We start from the raw sequence: 23,670 nt of genomic DNA, 5'->3' as shown, positions 1-23,670 counted from the left end.
AAACCAAAGGGAGCTTTAAAATGACCTAGAATCAAACAAGTGGATAAAACAGTCATGCTCGAGAGTGAGAGAAGCTGTTACTGTTAAATCTTTAAAGAAGTGTGGCATGAGTAATGCTCTCAATGGCAGTGAACGCCATCTTATATATGAAGAGTACAATGATGACAGTGGAGAGAACAAGAAGAAGAAAGTTCAAATTACGATTTTTGGGATTCTGAAGGTCAGTGAGGTTTTAACTAAAATTTCTTTTTTTATTCAAGATGATAATAAAAATGGTGAAATGTTATTTAAAAAAAATGGTTAAAAATTAAAATCCATCTTGTAGTCTGTAGTGTCTTATGGTCTGTAAAATATGTTACTTACATTATACAAATTGACTTACTGAAAGTAAAGTACTGAAAAATTTAATCAACCCATAATGCAGACGTAAATGTAATCATGTAATACTGTGATATGTTAAATGGCAGTTTTTTTGTGTTCACACAGTCCCATTTAATACTAAAATATGCTTAGCCTTATGTTGAGCTCTTTTGCTGTGATAATGTGGGTCAATAAAGATACACATTTTTTATTCTTACAAAAATGTTCCATATGTTTATTGATGACAACTTTTATGTTCTCATGTAATAATTACAGATAAGGCCAATGCTTATGGATAATTTAGGATAATGTTTGAGATTGGTGCTATTAATAGTTTTTTGGACAAATTCTGTTGTTTATTGAACACATTTCCTCATTGATAATGGCACCTGCCACTTTTATGGAAACTGCCTTTAGTCTGTAATAAAGATTGCACTTTGCTGATCCAGCTCTTGAAGAGCAAAGCAAATATGGCTTGCTAATTGATGCACAAATGCTGAGGCAGTGCTGATAATCTATACTGTCAGATAGGGGCTGGAGTGATACTATCTCCCCTTCTCTTGTGGTCAGATAATGCCATATTCTCATGATGTCAGTTCTATATTTCAAAATTAGGTTATGTGCATATAAAAAACTTCATCATCTCCATCTGTTTCAGAAAATCAGGTTAGTATGAAATTAAACACAAATACTTATAAACATGTGTTGTGTATATGGTATTTCAATTTAATGCAATCAACAAAAGAAAACCTTCAATGTTTTCAAATTGAAGATAAAACATTTACAATAGGGCATGCATAAAAATATGTATATAAACTTTTAATTCATGGAAAATAAATATAGTTGAATTGAAAGCAGTAGTGAGACGTTAGTTGAGGATATATAAGTAGTAAGTTTGTAGTAAACATGATGAGGAAACTATCTCAAAATTTATTTTGTTTTCTAAATTATAACTGTCTATTCTGGTATAGATTTATATAAATGCAGATGATTTGGTGATACAAGTTTGCATTGGGCATCTGAAATGTTTGACTTTTACTTAATATGCTGACAGTAATATACTGAGATAATAAGATATGTTGAAAAGACCAATTTCTCAATGGTTTTCAACATCACATTTACTGAAAAGAAATAAATAAATCACATTTACTGAAAAGAAAGAAATAAAGTGAATATTACATTGTATGCAAATTTGGTACTTCAAGAAATTATATCATATGAAATAAATGAATAGAGTAAAGCATCATTCAAAAATGTAATATTTAATCTTTTCAAGCATAGATATTATGAAATGTTGAAATTCTTTTTGATATTTGCTAGTTTCTTTGTTTTCATGAACTAAATTTACCGAAAGCAACTTTGAAATGTGTGCCCATTAAATGGCATAAGGTAGGCTGTTGGCAATCCAAAGCAGTTCAGTAATAATACGGCATATTTTATTAGCTATTTTGTCTAAAGCTTATTAAACTTTTTGGAAAATGGAACAAATGAGTTCTAATAACCAAACTATTTTTTCTAAAAATTATCCAGTTGTCTAAAATTCAAGGTTTGAAGATCCCTGTTAACTGTATGTCACATAGAAATGTTCATTGTAAACTAATCTCTATCTCTTCTGCACATATATAACTGTTATTCTTATTTAAATATCAGCACTATCATGTAGATGTTAATAGTATAAAATGAATAAAAACTCCTCACTATAACCGGAAAAACAGTACCAAACCATTCTTCAAAGTAGTATTTTTCTTGTTAATTTTGTTATGTTAAAATTCACCCATTTTAAGAACAAATAGAATATACGGCTTTAGTGCTGTTTTGTTTAATATGGTGTACATTATCAGTTTCTGGTAACTGCTTCACTTTGTTGATGTATATCTTGATGCATCTTACGCTATTGAAGGTTCTAGTTCATGACAAAATTAGCAAATCATGAAGAATACATGAGTGGTAAAATGTATCTCACAGTCTCCACAAATTTACAGAATGGGCTATAAATAGGGAATCATGTTTTATGACTAATATCTTGCACAGAGTCATAAAAATGAACTGTATATTCTGCAAGTTGCAGCACCATACCCCTGCCTGTTGTATCCTGTGAAACCTTAGGTATTTTTGAAGCCCATCCAATATTTCACCCATAATGTAAATCATACTTCTTACAGCGAAAAAAGGATTAAGATTAGTGTTTCTGCTTGACACAGACTATCTGTTTTATGCCCACTTCTTCATTTAGTTGAATAACTACACATTTTAAAGAATATTACATGGTGTACAACTTTGCTTCTGCCGTTTTTTCACCAATATTTGAGGCTTTATTGAAACAAATTGATTACACATGTATCATTCAAAGCGGCTTTCCATCACTGGCCACTACTTTCTCCCATCTTTCGGGCAGTGTATGAATCACGCATCGAAAAAATTGTTCCTCTTTTGAAGCGATCCACAAATCAATATAATTTGTCACTTCTTCATGAGATTGGAAGTGTTGGTCAGTCAGGTCATGTGCCATCGATCTAAACATGTAATAGTCAGAGGGAGCAATGTCTGGAGAATACAGCAGGTGGGATAGGACTTGTTTCCAAGTACATTTTGACCTCTTTTGCAAAGTGAGGTTGAGCGTTGTTGTGCTGCAAAATCACTTTATCATGCTCACTTAGTTTTAACACCTCACAGTACGCTATGCCGAGCTGGTCCGACCAAATGCAGAGCATGATCTTGGAGCTATGAATCTTCGGTTTGGCCATCGATGTGGAATCATGGCCGGAATATCTTCATGATTTTTTGCGTTTAGGGTTATCGTAATGAAAGCTTTTTTTTTGTCCCAGGTCACAATGCAATGCAGAAATCCCTTCTGTTTTTGCCTCTGAAGAAACTGTTCACAAACACACAAACGCCATTCAACGTCTCTTGGTTTCTGCTCACACGGGACCAAAATTCCTTCTCTCTGAATCATGACCATAGCCTTGAGACATTTTGAAATGGCTTGCTGTGTCACTCCCACTAATCATGCCAATTCTTCTTGAATTTGATGTGAGTCTTCACTCGGCAATGTGTCCAATTCTGCATCTTCGAAAACATTCTCACTTCCACCACTATGCTGCTCTACGGAGTTAAAATCACCATTCTTGAAGCATTGAAACAACTCACAACATGTTCTTTCACTAATAGTGTCCTCACCATAAGTACTTAAGAGTATTTGATGAGCCTCAGCTGCTGTTTTCTTCATATTGAAAAAAAAAAAAAAAAACAGTAACACCTCCCGCAAATGATGAAAAGTTGGCTCATAAACTGACATTTTCAATCAAGAACAACTTTATGATGGCGACACAAATCGCCTAATGTTTGAATGAGGTTATGTTGACCGACGTCAAAGCTAACTGCCTGATGCTGTGATCTGTTTCTTTCGACCACTACTTACCGTTGTCGCCACCTATCACCAAACAGTGGAAGCAAAGTTGTACACCTTGTATATGACATGAATAATTTGTTTTCATGTGTCCAAATGTTTTGTACATTCATTGCTTTTTGAGTATTTAAAACTTTTATTTTTTCACATAGGCCTATTTGTTTATGAGCTATTGTTTGTTTCATTTTGTTGAGTAACTGTCACATGAAATAAGTGGATGAACAGGTATGTGGCTATCATAACACAAATGGTGACAGTACATCAAGATTAAAGACATTAACTGAACCTACAACTTCCAATGTAGAGTCAAACTGCTCTCAGAGGAATACAGACAGTGGCAAACTACTTACTTTTCTACAAGTTAACATACATTGTATTAGAAATAAGATTTTAGAATTAGAACATTTATGTAGCACTGAGCATGTAGATGTTATATGTGTATCTGAGCATCTGAGCACTGGTTAACCCAAGAACAAGTAAATATATTTGTTCCCCAAGGGTATGTTGTGGGAGACATGATATGTAGAAAACAGGGAAGGAATGGTGGTGCTGGAATTTTTGTCAATGAAGGAATAAAGTTTTCCAGAATTGATGTATCTACGTACTCATCAGAACTAGATGGGGAATTTAGTTGTAGAAAACTAATGAATGAAAATATAGTGGTCGCCAGATGGTGATATAAATTTGTTTATTGAAAAATGTGAATTAATAGTTAAAAAGAAATTGAAGAGCAAAACAAGAATTGCTCTATGTGGTGATTTCAACATAGAACACATCAGAAAACGCAGAGGCCAGTTGCTAGGACATTTCTGAATATGCTAAGATCATTAGACCTCTATTGTACAAATAATTGTGCCACACGTAAGAATGCCTGCACAGACAATATTGTTGTGAATTTCCATAGGGAAGATTTTACAGTCAGACTTGCATGAAGTGGACTTGCAGATTATGAGCCACTACTCCTTACACTCTGTAAGAGGCAGCCAGTTAAAACCGAAGAATCTGAAGTAGTAATGGGATGAGGACTAAAGGAAGAATATATAAGTATGTTTGTTGATAGATTAGGAAGTGCAGATTGGGACTTTATATATAACTGTCAATCTGGAAAGAGGGAACCTGAAATTACCTTTGATAACTTCTTTAAGAAGTACACAGTTTTGGGTAATCTTGCTCACCAGTGAAAAAAAAAAAAAAATAGATATTCAAGTGAAATGAAAAAGAAAAGACTGAACTGGTTTACAGAAGAGCTAGCAGAAATTAGAGGAAACATGCATATGTACCAGATGCATAAGCAAGCCACTAACCAAGAAGCAGAACAGAGTGTGAACATTCATGGGTCATATCTGAAATGCAAAAAAATACTACAAAGCTAAACTACTTCTGGCAAAAAAGCAAGCAGTGGAAAGCTATATAGAAAGGGCTCCCATAAATGCAAGGCAGTATGGCAAATAATGAAACAAGAGAATACACCAAAATGCACAGAAAGAGCTATGCTTGAACCTGAGGAATTAAATCAGTAATTTTTTAAACTCAGTTGAAGAAATAAGTAACATTATTAAAGCAACAAATTCATCTACAATGGACCTTGTTGGAACACCACTGCTTGTTAACCTGGTACTTCAATGGAGGGCTGTCACACCTGCTGATGTTAAAAGACAATACATTCAACTGCCAAACCATTAGCTTTTATTTTTAATAAATGTGTAGAATTTGGAGTTTTTCCAGATGCACTTAAGGTATCACAAATTGTCCCAGTTTTTAAAAAAGGATACAAACATCTCCAAAGCTACAGACCAGTCTCCATTGTTCCAGTATTCTCAAAGATGTTTGAGGCACTGATAAACACACAAATAAGCAGCTTCTTTGAAAAACACAATATCCTATGTAGCAATCAGTTTGGTTTTTGCAAAGGGAAAAACACAACAGGGACCATCTTGAAAATCATTGACCAAACCTTAACAGCTTTTGAAAACAATAGCATGGTTAGATATAGTGGAAATTAGTGAAGTTCGGTGGCAGGAGGAACAAGACTTGTGGTCAGGTGAATACAGGGTTATAAATACAAAATCAAATAGGGGTAATGCAGGAGTATGTTTAATAATGAATAAAAAAATAAGAGTGCGGGTAAACTGCTACAAACAGCATAGTGAACGCATTATTGTGGCCAAGATAGATATGAAGCCCACACTTACTACAGTAGTACAAGTTTATATGCCAACTAGCTCTGCAGATGATGAAGAAATTGATGAAACATATGATGAGATAAAAGAAATTATTCAGGAAGTGAAGGGAGATGAATATTTAATAGTCATGGGTGACTGGAATTCGACAGTAAGAAAAGGAAGAGAAGGAAACGTAGTAGGTGAATATGGATTGGGGCTAAGAAGCCGCCTGTTAGAATTCTGCACAGAGCACAACTTAATTATAGCTAACACTTGGTTCAAGAATCATGAAAGAAGGTTGTATACTTGGAAGAACCCTGGAGATTATATATTAGTAAGAGATTATATAATAGTAAGACAGAGATTTAGGAACCAGATTTTAAATTGTAAGACATTTCCAGGGGCAGATGTAGACTATGACCACAATCTATTGGTTATGAACTGTAGCTTAAAACTGAAGAAACTGCAAAAAGTTGAGAATTTAAGGAGATGGAACCTGGATAAACTGAAAGAACCAGAGGTTGTACAGAGTTCCAGGGAGAGAATAAGGGAACAATTGACAGGAATTGGGGGAAGAAATACAGTAGAAGAAGAATGGATAGCTTTGAGGAATGTAATAGTGAAGGCTGTAGAGGATTAAGTAGGTAAAAAGACGAGGTTTAGTAGAAATCCTTGAGTAGCAGAAGAGATACTGAATTTAATTGATGAAAGGAGAAAATACAAAAATGCAGTAAATAAAGCAGGCAAAAAGGAATACAAACGTCTCAAATATGAGATCGACAGGGAAGTGCAAAATGGCTAAGCAGGGATGGCTAGAGGACAAATGTAAGGATGTAGAGGCTTATCTCACTAGGGTTAAGATAGATACTGCCTACAGGAAAATTAAAGAGACTTTTGGAGAAAAGAGAAACACTTGTATGAATATCAAGAGCTCAGATGGAAACCCAGTTCTAAGCAAAGAAGGGAAAGCAGAGTGGTGGAAGGAGTATATAGAGGGTCTATACAGGGGCGATGTACTTGAGGACAACAATATGAAAATGGAAGAGGATGTAGATGTAGATGTAGATGTAGATGAAGATGAAATGGGAGATATGATACTGCATGAAGAGTTTGACAGAGCACTGAAAGACCTAAGTCAAAACAAGGCCCCGGGAGTAGACAACATTCCATTAGAACTACTGACAGCCTTGGGAGAGCCAGGCCAAACAATACTCTACCATCTGGTGAGCAAGATATATGAGACAGGTGAAATTCCCTCAGACTTCAAGAAGAATATAGTAATTCCAATCCCAAAGAAAGCAAGTGTTGACAGATGTGAAAATTACCGAACTATCAGTTTAATAAGTCACAGCTGCAAAATACTAACGTGAATTCCTTACAGACAAATGCAAAAACTGCTAGAAGCTGACCTTGGGGAAGATCAGTTTGGATTCCATAGAAATATTGGAACATGTGAGGCAATACTGACCCTACGACTTATATTAGAAGAAAGATTAAGGAAAGGCAAACCTATGTTTCTAGCATTTGTAGACTTAGAGAAAGCTTTTGACAATGTTGACTGGAATACTCTCTTTCAAATTCTGAAGGTGGCAGGGGTAAAATATTGGGAGCGAAAGGCTATTTACAATTTGTATAGAAAGCAGATGGCAGTTATACGAGTCGAGGGACATGAAAGGGAAGCAGTGGTTGGGAAGGGAGTGAGATAGGGTTGTAGTCTCTCCCCGATGCTATTCAATCTATATATTGAGCAAGCAGGAAAGGAAACAAAAGAAAAGTTCAGAGTAGGTATTAAAATCCATGGAGAAGAAATAAAAACTTTGAGGTTTGCCAGTGACATTGTAATTCTGTCAGAGACAGCAAAGGACTTGGAAGAGCAGTTGAACGGAATGGACAGTGTCTTGAAAGGAGGGTATAAGATGAACATCAACAAAAGCAAAACTAGGACAATGGAATGTAGTCGAATTAAATCAGGTAATGCTGAGGGAATTAGATTAGGAAATGAGGCACTTAAAGTGGTAAAGGAGTTTTGCTATTTGGGGAGCAAAATAACTGATGATGGTTGAAGTAGAGAGGATATAAAATGTAGACTGGCAATGGCAAGGAAAGCGTTTCTGAAGAAGAGAAATTTGTTAACATCGAGTATAGATTTAAGTGTCAGGAAGTCTTTTCTGAAAGTATTTGTATGCAGTGTTGCCATGTATGGAAGTGAAACATGAACGATAAATAGTTCGGACAAGAAGAGAATAGAAGCTTCTGAAATGTGGTGCTACAGAGGAATGCTGAAGATTAGATGGGTAGATCACATAACTAATGAGGAGGTATTGAACAGAATTGGGGAGGAGAGGAGTTTGTTGCACAACTTGACCAGAAGAAGGGATCGGTTGGTAGGACATGTTCTGAGGCATCAAGGGATCACCAATTTAGTACTGGAGGGCAGCGCGGAGGGTAAAAATCATAGTGGGAGACCAAGAAATGAATACACTAAGCATATTCAGAAGGATGTAGGCTGCAGTGGGTACTGATAGATGAAGAAGCTTGCACAGGATAGAGTAGCATGGAGAACTGCATTAAACCAGTCTCAGGACTGAAGACCACAACAACAACAACAACAACAACAGCATGGTATCACTGGTATTTTGTGACATAAGCAATGCTTTCAATTGCATTCCTATTGATGTACTACTGGGGGAACTAGAGTTTTATGGGGTTAAAGGGAGCACTTTAGCTATGATAAACTCTTATTTAAGCAAAGGAAAACAATTCGTTTCAGTCAGAAGTGTAAATTCTTGTGTAATGGAAATCAGCACAGGTGTACCACAAGGGTCTATCCTTGGACCCTTCTTCTTCATTGTAGCTATTATTGATTTACCTAAAAACATAGCCCACCCTGTCATGTGTTATGCTGATGGTACTAGAGTACTTACCACAGATCAGAACATTTTAGATCTGAATAAACTTAAAAAAGAAACACTTGATAATGCCCTGGACTGGTTTGCAGCCAATAAGCTCTTGTGCAATCCTAATGAAACCCAACAACTTTTAATGGGAACATAAAATGAAGTAGGAAATAAGTCGGCAAAACTCTAAGGTATTCACATTGACTCAAAACTCTATTGGGAGAAACATGTCAATCACGTATGAGAAAAATATCTTAGGTGGCATACCTTATCTTGAAACTAAGGGAGGTAGTGAGCTTGGAGTACCTTAAGGTGACATACTTTGGGCTATTCCAGTCACATATTTCATATAGTCTGATTATATGGTGGCACTCCCCCCACATCAAGAACATCATGAAATTACAAAAAAAGTCTTATGTAAAAGAGGTCACAGGGAGCACTGTCGTCCTCTTTCTTTCAAGACTCTGAATACTCACAATTATAAATTTATACATCTATGTGCCTGTACTCTATATTAAAAATAATATTTCAGAATTTATTGCCAGAGGGGCAATACGTGAACACAACACCACGGCTAAGGGTAATTTTGACGTAGTGCGCCACAGATTAGCAAGAACAGGAAATTCCCACAAAGTAAACCCACTTAAAATGTTCAGTAAACTGCCAATTCATGTTCATTTTATGGATATATATATATTTTTTAAATTAAGTGGTATAGCTGGCTGTCAGATCATCCATTCTATGACATTAAATAATTATTTGAGATGCCTTAGCATTTAAAAGCTGTCTGTAGTTAAACATATTATTGTGTGGTGTGGTTAATTGTGTGTAATTATATAGTGTATACAATAAACAATACAATACTATATTATATTAGATTATGGTGTAGCTTATCGCATTAAGGTATAATTTGGTACACTGCCATTCTTGAAATGTATTCTACAATGTACTGACACTTGTTTATTTTATTATTCTGTATGTACTAGTACATCCTGTATGATGAAGCCAATATCATTGTAAAATGATCTATGGTGAATAAAATTCTTGATGAGTGGAGAATGTATAAAAGATGTTTACACAACAATTTCGCTATTGTTTTCGAATATTGTTTAAATGATATAGATATACATATAAATATGTCTCATTTAGAGAGCTCTCACCAAAGACCTGAAGTAATTAATAAAAATCAGTAAAATTTATTTACATTTGTTATTAATAAGTGGCACATATAATTGTCACCATTATTCCAAATCTAGCATTTAAGTGCCACAGTAGAAAAGTTCATATTCAAATCACAGAGTAATTAATTTTGTAAATAAGATGTGCAACTTTCCTTGTTGTAGCATTGGATTGTGGTTACATTATTGTTGTGTTCTTCACATCTGTAAATCAACAGAAATTTGGCAGTATACAAGGAAAGTAGTGGTTTTTTCATTTAAAAATTATAGTTAACAAATACAATTTTTCATCACAGCTTTTCTGTGATTTAGAATTTCATTTGCAACAATTTGTGTATATACACTCCTGGAAATTGAAATAAGAACACCGTGAATTCATTGTCCCAGGAAGGGGAAACTTTATTGACACATTCCTGGGGTCAGATACATAACATGATCACACTGACAGAACCACAGGCACATAGACACAGGCAACAGAGCATGCACAATGTCGGCACTAGTACAGTGTATATCCACCTTTTGCAGCAATGCAGGCTGCTATTCTCCCATGGAGACGATCATAGAGATGCTGGATGTAGTCCTGTGGAACGGCTTGCCATGCCATTTCCACCTGGTGCCTCAGTTGGACCAGCGTTCGTGCTGGACATGCAGACCGCGTGAGACGACGCTTCATCCAGTCCCAAACATGCTCAATGGGGGACAGATCCGGAGATCTTGCTGGCCAGGGTAGTTGACTTACGCCTTCTAGAGCACGTTGGGTGGCACGGGATACATGCGGACGTGCATTGTCCTGTTGGAACAGCAAGTTCCCTTGCCGGTCTAGGAATGGTAGAACGATGGGTTCAATGACGGTTTGGATGTACCGTGCACTATTCAGTGTCCCCTCGACGATCACCAGAGGTGTACGGCCAGTGTAGGAGATCGCTCCCCACACCATGATGCCAGGTGTTGGCCCTGTGTGCCTCGGTCGTATGCAGTCCTGATTGTGGCGCCCACCTGCACGGCGCCAAACACACATACGACCATCATTGGCACCAAGGCAGAAGCGACTCTCATCACTGAAGACGACACATCTCCATTTGTCCCTCCATTCACGCCTGTCGCGACACCACTGGAGGCGGGCTGCACGATGTTGGGGCGTGAGAGGAAGACGGCCTAACGGTGTGCAGGACTGTAGCCCAGCTTCATGGAGACAGTTGCGAATGGTCCTCGCCGATACCCCAGGAACAACAGTGTCCATAATTTGCTGGGAAGTGGCGGTGCGGTCCCCTACGGCACTGCGTAGTATCCTACGGTCTTGGCGTGCATTCGTGTGTCGCTGTGGTCCGGTCCCAGGTCGACGGGCACGTGCACCTTCTGCCGACCACTGGCGACAACATCGATGTACTGTGGAGACCTCACGCCCCACGTGTTGAGCAATTCGGCGGTACGTCCACCCGGCCTCCTGCATGCCCACTATACGCCCTCACTCAAAGTCTGTCAACTGCACATACGGTACAGGTCCACGCTGTCGCGGCATGCTACCAGTGTTAAAGACTGCGATGGAGCTCCGTATGCCATGGCAAACTGGCTGACACTGACGGCGGCGGTGCACAAATGCTGCGCAGCTAGCGCCATTCGACGGCCAACACCGCGTTTCCTGGTGTGTCCGCTGTTCCGTGCGTGTGATCTGACACACCGGTGTCAATGTGTTCTTTTTTCCATTTCCAGGAGTGTATTATTATTATATACTGTATATTTTTGTGCCTTATTGGCTAAGTACTGTACTACAAATCCGAAGGTGCAGGGGAATAGTCTTCGGCTGGTCGTAGGACTTGTCTCTGTCACTTATTGGTTCGTGAATCTCTGAATGTTATTTATATATGTGGAAATGCAAAGCTGCACCATAATTTATGGACCACATTGGACTGTAGGTCCCTCTGTAACTGCGAGGGAAGTCAGATCAAAAGCTGTATGAACAGAAAAGTCATATTCGTCCACCATCATAATGGCTGAAAATTCTCTTTTGTATTTAAACCAGAATTGCCACTTATTGTCCCTTCTATTCTTATTAGAGATTTATAAGTCATTTAAGATGTTAACCCCAGGTTACAGTACTCTGTTGTAAGCTTACGCTACATGGATATTATTTGTACATCTTCTATGTCTGGTTGTGTTTGTGTCATAGTTAACATGGAAGTGGTTTATTCTTAGCAATAAATGTCATTAAATTGATAATCTACTGAATTCAGTATTATTCTAAAACATATGCATGTAACATCATTGACCAGAAACAGAGAAGAAGAAGGATGTGCAACACTCTAAATAAAGTTTCTTGTGCCATATAAACATGCAAAAGTATCATTATACAACTAGAAATAAATATCTATTCCACAAATGAAATTAACTGAGTACTGCTAAGAGTAATAATAATGCTATATATATTACATCTCCATCTATATCTAATCTACATCTGTCTGTTTATGGGCCATCAAGAGGAAACCCTTGTAGCCTTCCAAAACCCTAAACAGCTTATTTTGTGCAGGTTTGTTGATGATATCTTCATCATGTGTTTGGGCATGCTTATGTATGTGTACGATAGCTCCATAAAGGATTGATCTGAAAGCTAGTGAAGTTTTCATCCTTCTTTGTGTGCCAGTCAACAAGTATGTGCTTCTATTACTTAGTGAGCTGTCACATATACTCCCAAATTATCAGCTTCTATGTCTATATCCATACACTACAAACATATGTGAAATTCGTGGCAGAGGCTATAGAGTTAAATGCTTTATGGAAGCCAAGGAATTCTGAATCTACCTGATTACCTTGATCCATAGCTTTCAGAATGTTATGCAAGTAAAGTACCAATCTTTTAGGAATTAGTGCAGGCTGTCATGGGTGAGATCTTGTTGTTTGAGATACCTCATTATGATTGCGCCCAACATTTTGATACAAGTTTTGGCCACTGATAACCTTTCCATTGAGTGCCTGTATACCCCAACAACAACAAAAGTTCTGTTGCCCTTCAAATAGAATGCTTTCTTCCACCTACTGGGTACAGTTTTTTATTCAAGAGATCTACAGTGTGTTATGGTTAAAAGAGAGTTTAACTCAATCACAAATTTTGTATATAATCTGGTAAGTATTCTTCAAATAAGTTATGGGGCGCAGCCAGGTGACATCATGAACAACCACGAATATTTCATCAGGAGCACACCCTGCCAGTTTCAGGGCATAATCTGTAAGTTATTTGAACACTGCACTGTGCTAACTATGGAAGATAACCAGAATACAACAATCACAGTGGCCAAAAGCACAAACCCAGATGGGGCCCTGGTACACAGCATGGCAATGTAGGTGCAAGAGCTGTGAGAGGCATTGGCAGCAGGAGGTGCACATGATTGGCAGCCATAATGTATCTCTGCCAAGCTTTTCTTACCAATAGGACTGGAACTGTGAGAAGTTAGATGTGGTGGATGCCATTGTGCAAACAAAAGTCCTGAAAGATCTGAGGGGTGAACTGCTATCTGCCATCTAACAGCAGGTTGTGAGTAAAGCCTTCAGTGGCGAATATCCAGTTGAGGGCATCCACAGCAGACTGCAACATTGTAGAGTAGCAAATTACAATGTATGGAAAATGAGAGTATGAATCAATGACAAGCAGCCAAAAGGTGTCGAGGAAGGGGGCTGCAAAACCCATGTGGATGCACTCCCTTGGCTGTGTGGGTGCCAGCCATGGTGAGTAACATCGCTGCAAGCTGGCCTGGTGAGCTACACACTTGGGACACACAGCAATCAAGTGTTCAATCTTCTGGCTGACATGTGGGCAGTAGACATAGCAGTGAAACAGCATCTTTGTCTGTGACACTCTCCGGTGGCCATGATGGAAGACCATAAGATGTTCTGTTGGAGAGAAGGTGGAATGACCACCTGTGGCACAACATGTTGCTTCATCAACAAGATCACACCATTGTCATGAGTCAGTCTGTGTCCCAGCACAGAATAATTATGGACAGAGTCTGATGCTTGGGCCAGACATTATTCATGCCTTCCCCTCTGGATATTCTGCCACACCTGGGTAGAGGATAGGCTCTGTGTTGACAGTCTGAGTGACACAAGAACTTGTAATAGCAAAGCTGTCCACTGCCTCTATCTTAACTTGGGAGAAATTTTTGTGTGCTATGTCGAATGCCTTTGAGGTGGACATTATCAACTACTCTGAACCAACAGAATTGCAATAAGCCAGCGCTACCCCGAGCCCAAAGTAGGATGCATCAATAGCCAACACAAGTTGATTATATGGCTCAATGTAGCATGACAAGGGGCTGAACGGAGACTGTCCTTCAAAGTCATGAATGCTTTGTCATGTGCTGTCATCCAGATGATCAGCACACCTTTTTGCAGGAGCTGGTGACAAATACGCATAGTAGCCACTTGTGAGTTGAATTTATGATAATGAGCAACTGAAGAGCATTTTTTTCAAAAGTGAATAAATGTTCATTTTTCTGGAGCTCAAATTTTTGTGGTTACATATCAAGTTGCAATGCATGGTCTACTGTTATAGGTGGCTGAAAGTGAATAAATATTCATTTTTCTGGAGCTCAAATTTTTGTGGTTACATATCAAGTTACAATGCATGGTCTACTGTTATAGGTGGCTGAAAACTAAAAGTTTCTGAAAAAATTGATATTTGCTCTCAGCCAGTTAATCCACAAGTCAATAAATGCAAACTGTAGTTTTCTTCTGAGAGACTTGAAGGGCAAATAGCACTGTAGGATGTTGCTGTCAATGAAATGAAATGATTGTATAGCATTGCTGGCCAGGAGGCCCCATTTGGGGAAGTTCGGTCGCTGTATTGCAAGTCCTTTTTAGGTGACGCCACATCAGCGACTTGCGAGTCAATGATGATGATGAAAATGATAATGAAGGACACACAGCATCCAGTTCCCTGCTGGGAACTGAACCTGGGCCCCCTGTGTGGTAGGCGGTCAATGATAATATGAGAGTGTTTTCTGGAAACAAAGAAAAAAGGAAAAAAAAACCAATTACTATAGGCAACCAATTGCTGCCAGAACCAAAATAGAAATTGGTGATTTAAACAATAACATTACTTACTGATTGTCACTCAGTACAAGCCTGCTTTGTGAGGGAGAAGTTTGCAATAAAAGAGTAGGTTGTTAGGGTATAAAATGGAGCTTAATACAAGTGATTCAGAAAATGATATGCACATAACTGAGTCTTCAAATGGTAGGAAGTCCAGGTCAGAAGTGAAGCAACCAAGCAGACTGAGAAAATGTAAGGTATTACCTATTCACATGGGCTACCAGACATACCAGTGAACTCAAAAGCCTTACAAAGGAAATAATGCAAAGCAGCTGATCACAGATGTGATGATACCTGCTTTTCATCATCATGTAAATAGTTTAAACAAAATTGACCAGTGTAAATTGTTACCAAAATACATGGTAATCACATAATCAAAATGCAGTAATATCAAGAAGGAAGGAAAAAGGAATAATACTTTTACGATAAAGTACAACATGTGCACAACATTTCAACCATCTGGGGTGTCCAAAGACAGACTGTGAAATTTGGCCATTAAATTTCATGTAACAGAGAAGTTATCAGCTGAAAACAATGTGAGGAGACTGGAGCTTTACTAAAGATAAGGAAGTTACACAAGCTGTGGAAACATATCAAAAGTTATAAGTGTAGAGAGAGCCACTGCGAGGAAAAAGTCCAAAAGAGGATATTTTCCATCTGAACTGAAGACAATCAAAATGGAAAAAGACTACTGAAAAATGAAACATATTCTTTCACCAACTGAACACTGTGATATGCTGGAACAAATTTGCATCATCAAGATAATAAAGACTGAGTAGTAAAGGATCTCAAATATACTACTATAAAAGCCCAATGATCGAAGATTCCTTCACTGCTCAGTGAGATATGGCTTATGAAAAGTCTAAAAAGAAGGCACTGTTGTCAGTATTGGACACTTAAAATGGAAGTTCTGTAGAGATATAGGTGTAGAAAGCCAGAACTGATGATATGTCATAACTTATGAGGCATTTTAACATACCAGAAAGAGCAGAAGAGTTTTCGAAAGATATTGTTGATAGTGATCAATACATTTCCAGTTTAGTATTGTTGTAGCCAGTATTTTGTATTATATTTCAATAACATTTGTTGCTATTTTGCACTTTTCTTATCAAATACTTATGGAAGAGTATGATACTATAGTGTTATGTTATAGTAGATTGTTGTATTTCTATGAAAAATGAACAAAAAAGTAGCTTTCTTTGTAATTAATATTAAGGATAAAAAAGAAACAGAAGAAACACTTTTAAAGTGTATACAAAGGAAAGTTTTAACTTCCATCTTTGTATTTATTGATCTTTGAAAAACATGGCAACTTTGTCCCTCTCCTCTGATATAAAAAATGAAAATTTTAGGAAACTCTAACACATAATCAGAATTATGCCTACAAAATCAATGTAAATGTTAAATTATTCCCTTTTGCAATTAATATTTTGGTATAATATTTCAAATATGTATTTCCTCAGAAATTTCCTCTTTTGCATTTATCAGCTTCTGAAAAAAACTCTCATCATCTTTGCCCAGGAAAGCCTGAAGCTCCTTCAGTTTAGTAAATCGAGGAAGAGTATCAATGGCAGTGACATCTGTATCACTATTGGTAAATATGTGCCTGAGGTATTCAATAGAAGTTTGAAAGAAGTGAGATTTATCCAGATTAGACTTGAGACCTATGTCCTGCGGAGTTTGGAACAGAAGCCAAAGGGTGCCGCAAATGCTCAGTGACCATGATTTTGTCCAAATAGTTCATACAGCAGGGGACATGTTATGTGAGTTGCTCCAAAAAACACTGATAAAGAGCTGAAGCACTTGCCATTTCAAAAACCAAATGTTTATACTCATAGAGACTGTAAGGGGCTTTCATGGTAAGCAGCTGGTGATATTCATCATTAAGTGGGTGCTGCTTACATTTCTCTGATAAATCCCGGCTTATATTTCTCTGATAAATCCAATCTGGAAAAGTACTGTTCTTCTGCCAGTTTGGTCATCAATTCATCCAGATGCTGGATGGGGTACATGCTGTTCACAGCCTGTGCACTAATCGTCAACTTAAAATTATCAAAAAACTGGAGCTGTCCAGATATTTTCTTGATGATTACATGTGGTGTAGTTCATTTGCTAGATGAAATACAGTCAATCACAGCGAAAACCATCAATCAGTTGAGTTCCTTCTTAACTTGATAACCAAGTGACATTGGCACTTGCCTATCCCGAACAAAACAAGGCTGCGCCTTTGGTTTAATGGTAATAAGGGCAGCAAAATGCTTAGCCCAGCCAATCTCAGGTGAAAAGATGCCCAAAAAACTCTTGCAAAGTTCACCAAGTTCCTGGCAAGGTACTTGGCCAGAACTGGTTAACCGATTCGGCAACTGTGACTAAATGCTGTGAAAGCATTCAAGCCAAACAAGTTCTCCATGAAAGTAGTATCCATCACAAGAAAAATTAACAGGTGTACTATCACCTTGTATGTAAATTGTCTGAGATTAGTGATTTGTTGTTTGTTGTAATTTACAGCATGATGTGAAGCTGGAGACAATGACAGTGCACTACAGAGAAGATATACATGATAAGTAATTAGAGACATTGTGGCATCTGTATGTACTTGCAACTGAAGTGGCTTCCCAGTGAGGCATACATTGATGATCAATTTGTTATAAGCTGTCGCAGGGTTGTGACATGTAGAGTTGAAGACATTAATGTCCATCAATTGAAGGGCTAAGAATGGGACACCAGTGGCTGTGCTTGACATGCGGCCACAATGTATGCTTTCTTCCAATGGTGGTTGTAGGAGGACCAATGCTTTGGACAGTTGGGCTTCTCATGTTCATCAAAACAAATGGGGAATGATTGAAGTGGTTTGCGGGCAACAGCCCACCATAGATGTGTTCATGTGGTAGGTGGTTTACACACAAGCTGAACCACTGCGATTTCTGCCTCCAAGGATATGCCTGAACCCAAGTTCCTGCCATTGTCCAAGTTGACAGTGGCCACGTCTGCTCAGGAATCCAACCAGTGGCTTGCCATACAAGAAACTTTGAATGATTGAGCAATAGAAAGCACCTCTTCCAAGGAAGGATCTTCAAACTGTAGCACCTGCTGGTGAACTTCTTTGTCAGCATAATGATAGCATCCTGTACCACAGTATCAGTGTAAGATTCCCTATGCTGACAGGAAACAAAGTAGCACTTCTGATTGAGACCCTGTAATTCTGCAGCCCAAGCATGACATGGCTGATGAGATTCTTTCCTGCACTGATGAAACTCTGCCATCAAGAAAGTAGCATGAGTAAGGTGGTGATAATAAGATGAAACAGGTGACACATTTTGTCAAATGAGAAGAAAGACAGTTCCTGAAGTGGGGTCACCTTTCTTAACAACTGATACAATAATGGGGAGGGGGGGGGGGAGTGAAATCCATGAGAGAAAAAGAACCTTAATGTTCTAAGCATTTGTTACCTTGAAGACATTTAAGTGGTGCTGTAAACACACCTCGTATGCCTCCCAGTGCTCTGCACATTCATCATAGGTGTGGAAGGGAGGTTGATGGGCTGGCAATTGTTGGGGCTGTGCCAGTAGTCTGGTCAACACCCTGTGCAATATGACACTGTATTCCTGCTGTATATTTCCAAATGACACTGGCTTTCCAGTTGCTGCTGCAGCAAACTTTGAAGAACCATCTCCAAAGACATGCTGATCGTCATCATCAAACTGCCAAGAAATACACTTGAATAGTCTGTGGCGACTATCGACCAGGTCACGTGTAGTATCTTTGTTTTTGGCAAGATCTTTGCACAAGCCTGTGGTCGCGCATGAAAGAGTACGGACGTTACCGAGAATACAGAATGTAAACAACTGTATATGTGTGCTTACGAGAAATAAAATAGTGTTTATTACATGTGGTGTAGTGTGAATCATTGGATTCGGCAATCCTACAACGCTATACCCATACTGGTGACCCCGAATTTTGTTCGCGAGTACTACAATGAAATCTTATACCGTCGAGCAGTACACAATGGATCGCTTGCCGTCTGGTACACCAAACACGTGCCAACTAAGTGTTCCAACGGACGCTTCGGTATGGTTTTCCAATTGTCCACCTGGCGTCCGCAATAGTTCTACGCAGTTTCCGAACACATCGACAAGCTGTACTCAACAGGACAGTGTTTATACAATTCCACAGCTACGTGTGCCGGCATCATGCACGAACAATAACTTTCCATTACCGTACATGAGTCAGCCATCGTGTGACAGTGTTCCGTACCATCAGAACGTTTTTCGCGCACAAAACTTTGAATATGAACGTATTACGTCCAATATGAACCTTCCATGTGTTCTGAGTGCTCAACAGGCGACACAATGTGCTCAAACCCCAGTGACTATGTTTACAGGTTTCCCAAGTGCAAGTGTGAATTTTCCATCCGAATCAGTGACTATACAAATCGAGCCGTACGCTCAAGACAGGAGAGTTCATATTTCTGCTGGAACTCCGGATTTTGCACCAACCCCCCCCTACACCACCGGCGTCCACTTTACGAGTGTTTCCGACGGCACACGCCATTCCTGCCACGTGTGTTCCACAAACATTAGGTGATTTTAACTATTTTAATGCACCTGTAGGGGAGGGGCCCGGAAACTTTATTCCGTCGTTCGCCACACATCGATCGACTACGGTCGATTCTACCCCGCTGGTCCATTCTACACCCGTTGGCGTTACTCCGTCGACCGCTCGATTCGTTGATTTCTCGACCAAGGTCGAGCTAGCCACGCCTACCGTGCCGCGTGCCATTGACACTGGCGGAAGCTGGTGCACCACTACTGCACCTGAGACAATTACGTTGCAGAACTATGGACAGGAAGTGACAGTTTCTGATAAACATTTATGTCAAGACTTTCCCACCCTTTGGCCGAAGCTACCACCCCTTCGCAAGTATCTCCCACGCACATAGTTTGCCTTGGTCGACCACGTCCTGCAGCTACATGGTGTCGTCGATGACAATTCAAAGTTCCTATGCTTACTGTGTCACCTCCATGATGAACTGGATCTGATCAGTGACATTGTGGCTTCACCCACTGATACGGACAAATATGCATTCGCCCGACGCACCATTCTTGAGCGACTATCCACATCGACAGAGGAAGCTATCCACCTCATCTGTCAGGAATCGCTGGGATCCAGGTCCCCGTCGCAACTCTGCCGTCATCTCCGTGCCATGATTGACACGCATCACATGCCGGACATTACACTTTGGACCACCTGGTTGCTGAAACTTCCCCCGCAAGTTCAACTTCACCTTCTACGTGTAACTTCAGCCCCACTAGAAGCCAAACTGAAGATCGTAGACCAGGTTTACAACATTCTGCCCCCCCCACCCCACCCCCTCCCGCATACCCCCCCCCCCCCCCAGGGTGCCCTCAGGCCTCAGGGGTTGGCACACCTGCGCGGCAGTTTCCATCATGCAGTACAGAATGTGCACGACTCGCTCCACGCATGGGCGCGGAGCCAACGCCACATGGCAACCATCGCAGTAACTCCTCTCCTACCAGCACTACTGCAGCGCCGCCATTGGAGGGAACTACAAACAAGTCCCCCTCCACTGCTGCTTTGACCTCAACCAGCGTGACAGACGACGCCACGCGCCGCCCCGCTTGGTGTTATTTCCACACCCACTTTGGCGACGCGGCTAAGAAATATCGTTCTCCATGCGCGTTCCCAAACTAATAACGCGACCCAATTCAGGTGCTACAGGCCGCGTTGCACCGCACAGACGCCTATCACTAAATACTTCTTCTCCTCACGTGCCAGGACGCTTGTACGTGAAAGATGCAGTGTCTTGCCTTTCATTTCTAGTCAACACGGGGGCCGAGGTTAGTGTGATTCCTTTGTCCGCAGGTATTAAATTCGAGCTTCAGCCTTGCCCCCCGCTTCGAGCCGCCACTAATTCCCTGATCCGCTCTCATGGAAGAACGAATTTAAGCCTTAAACTGCATGACATTAATACGCCCTTACAGTGGACTTTCGTTATCGTGGATGTGGATGAACCCGTGCTTGGGGTAGATTTTCTCTTAGCCCACGCACTGTCACCCAACCTACAACGAGGTACACTAACCTTTAACTCAGGAGACCGTACCACCGGTTCAGATATCTGACCCCTCTCATCCAAAAGTGCCATTCTGCTGTGTGAGCTATCGGAAACTGCTGTTGCAGTGCTTTCTCTTAGATCACACAACGACGAACTTCGGGACAGCAATGAGGCCCTCCGCTTACGCATCGCCACCGTGCAAGCCAAGCTCACGGACGTGCGTAAGCAGACCGCCCAGCTGTCACACACGGCCACGCCCCCAACCCCCGCACTATCTCCTCGCACCTGCAGCCGACGCTGCGTGACATTTCTACTGCCGGACGGAAGCGGTCCCCTTGACACTACCAGGTACCCCACCGAGCTGTTCGACAAGAACTACCAGTGGATCACCACGACTGCTGCTGAACTGCTGGCCTTGGACACACACACGTGTGCATTACAAGTTAGTCACAGTGCATCGGGTGCTGGTCCAGCATTCCCATCGGTGATCGCGATCAATAACGGTACTGTCCACAGAATAAATACCACAGAAGGCCCACCGTTACATGCAGAGGCTGGGCGTTTAAATCCGGAAAAACTTAAACATGCCAAAGCTATTGTTCAGGAACTTTTAGATAATAAGACTATCCGCCCTTCTTCTAGTTGTTGGTCATCACCCATTCATTTGGTGCCCAAGAAAGATGACACTTTCCGCCTCTGCGGTGACTATCGGGTGCTTAGCGCCAGAACAATTTTAGATAATTATCCCGTTCCAAATATTCAAGACTTTGCTTCCCAGCTGCATGGGGCACAAATTTTCAGTGTAGTCAATTTTCATAAGGCGTACCACCAACTGCCAATGGCACCTGAGGACGTTGAAAAGACCGCTATCATCACCCCGCTCGGGTTGTTCGAGTATTTGTTTATGCCATTCGGCCTTAAAAATGCTGCACAGACATGACAACGGTTCATTGACTCGCTGATTGGAAAACTGGACTTTGCACATGCGTACCTGGACGACTTGTTAATTTTTTCTTCCTCCCTCGAGGAACATGAACTCCATTTAAATACAGTGTTCCAACTATTAAAAGCAAACAGTATCACAGTGAACAATACTAAGTCACAACTCCGCCGCACCAGTGTCACTTTTCTGGGCCACAGAGTTTCTGGCGACAGCATCCGCCCCCTAACTGAATGGGCCGAGGCCATTAGTACGGTGCCTTTGCGCAAAGATTTTCAGGGCCTTCGCCACTTCCTTGGAACGGTAAATTACTACCGTAAACATATTCCCCGCACCGTCGCCATACAAGCCCCACTGACGGATGCCCTCTCAGGAAATAACACATCAGGGTCTCGGGCGGTCACGTGGACTCCAGATATGCGTCGCGCATTTGATCATCTAAAGTCAGCCTTACAGATGGCTGTTACGCTTGCTCACCCCACTCCTGATGCTCCCATCTCGCTTACTACAGACGCAAGTGATACAGCAGTGGGGGCAGTACTTCAGCAATCTGTGGGTTCTGTTGTACAGCCGCTCAGATTTTTCTCCCACAAACTGACCACTTCCCAACGTAAATGGTCAACCTTCAACCGGGAACTGTTTGCTATTTACGCTGCTATCAAATATTTCCAAGACGATATCGAAGGTCGCCATCTCGTGGTATTTACCTAATACGAGCCATTGGTTTACGCTTTCCGTAACCCAGGTAAGGACTCATCCCCGAGACGTTTTAAGCATATGGACCTTATATGTCAGTTTATGAATGACATACGTTACGTCAGAGGCGCAGATAATGTCATCGCTGATTTTCTGTCTCATGTGTCGGTTTTATCTTCACAACTGGACCTCAGTGAACTCCCTAAATTGCAGACAGAGGATACTGAACTCACAGCATTGCTTTCCGATATCAAAACAGGACTCAAACTAGAGTTACGGACACTTCCTGGGTTTTCATCACCCATCTGGTGCAACATTTCAGCAGGATGCATACGCCCGGTGATTCCTGCACCTCTCCGCCAGGACATATTTATTAGTATCCACGACTTGGCACACCCTGGCATTCGCTCCTCCACACGTCTGGTATCTGAACGTTTTGTTTGGCCCGGGGTGATAAAACAGTGTCGCAGTTGAGCACGAGCATGTGTGGCTTGTCAGCGCGCAAAAGTAGGACGTCATGCACAGCCTCCCATGGGTACGTTCGATGTGGCAAAAAGAAGATTCCAGCACATACACATTGATATCGTCAGGCCCTTACTCCCTTACCCCCCATGGTAAGGCATCGGCCCACTCACCTCCGTGGCACATCAGGGAAGCTTTAAGCGTTCGGTGCCAGCGTTCCACAAGCCCATTGCTCTGGGGGTGGTATGCTGTAGTCCTAAATCGTTTCACCCCACACAGTTCACAAAGCTGTCGGAAGAGGGCAGACTCGAACTGGCGGCCCTGGTCGGTGGTGACAGAGACTGGGCAGCCGAAGCGCGAGATCCACATTAACAACAGGGCTTGGGCCACTGCATCGGCTGTGATAGTAGTGAG

General features: G+C 40.7%; 1 protein-coding gene across 2 annotated transcripts in view; it reads left to right on the top strand.

Moving 5' to 3' along the window:
• Positions 1 to 994: 994 nt before the first annotated feature.
• Positions 995 to 23,670, top strand: part of LOC126323231 (G-protein coupled receptor 54) — a 124,698-nt gene continuing 102,022 nt past the window's right edge. For both annotated transcript variants that reach the window (XM_049994617.1, XM_049994625.1), the window contains exon 1: positions 995 to 1,026. The gene's annotated coding sequence lies outside the window, so the exon portion shown is untranslated. The remainder of the gene's footprint in view (positions 1,027 to 23,670) is intronic.

This window comes from Schistocerca gregaria, chromosome 2 (assembly GCF_023897955.1).
Source record: "Schistocerca gregaria isolate iqSchGreg1 chromosome 2, iqSchGreg1.2, whole genome shotgun sequence".
NCBI classification, from domain to species: Eukaryota; Metazoa; Arthropoda; class Insecta; order Orthoptera; family Acrididae; genus Schistocerca; species Schistocerca gregaria.
This window is presented reverse-complemented; position numbering and strand designations above follow the sequence as displayed.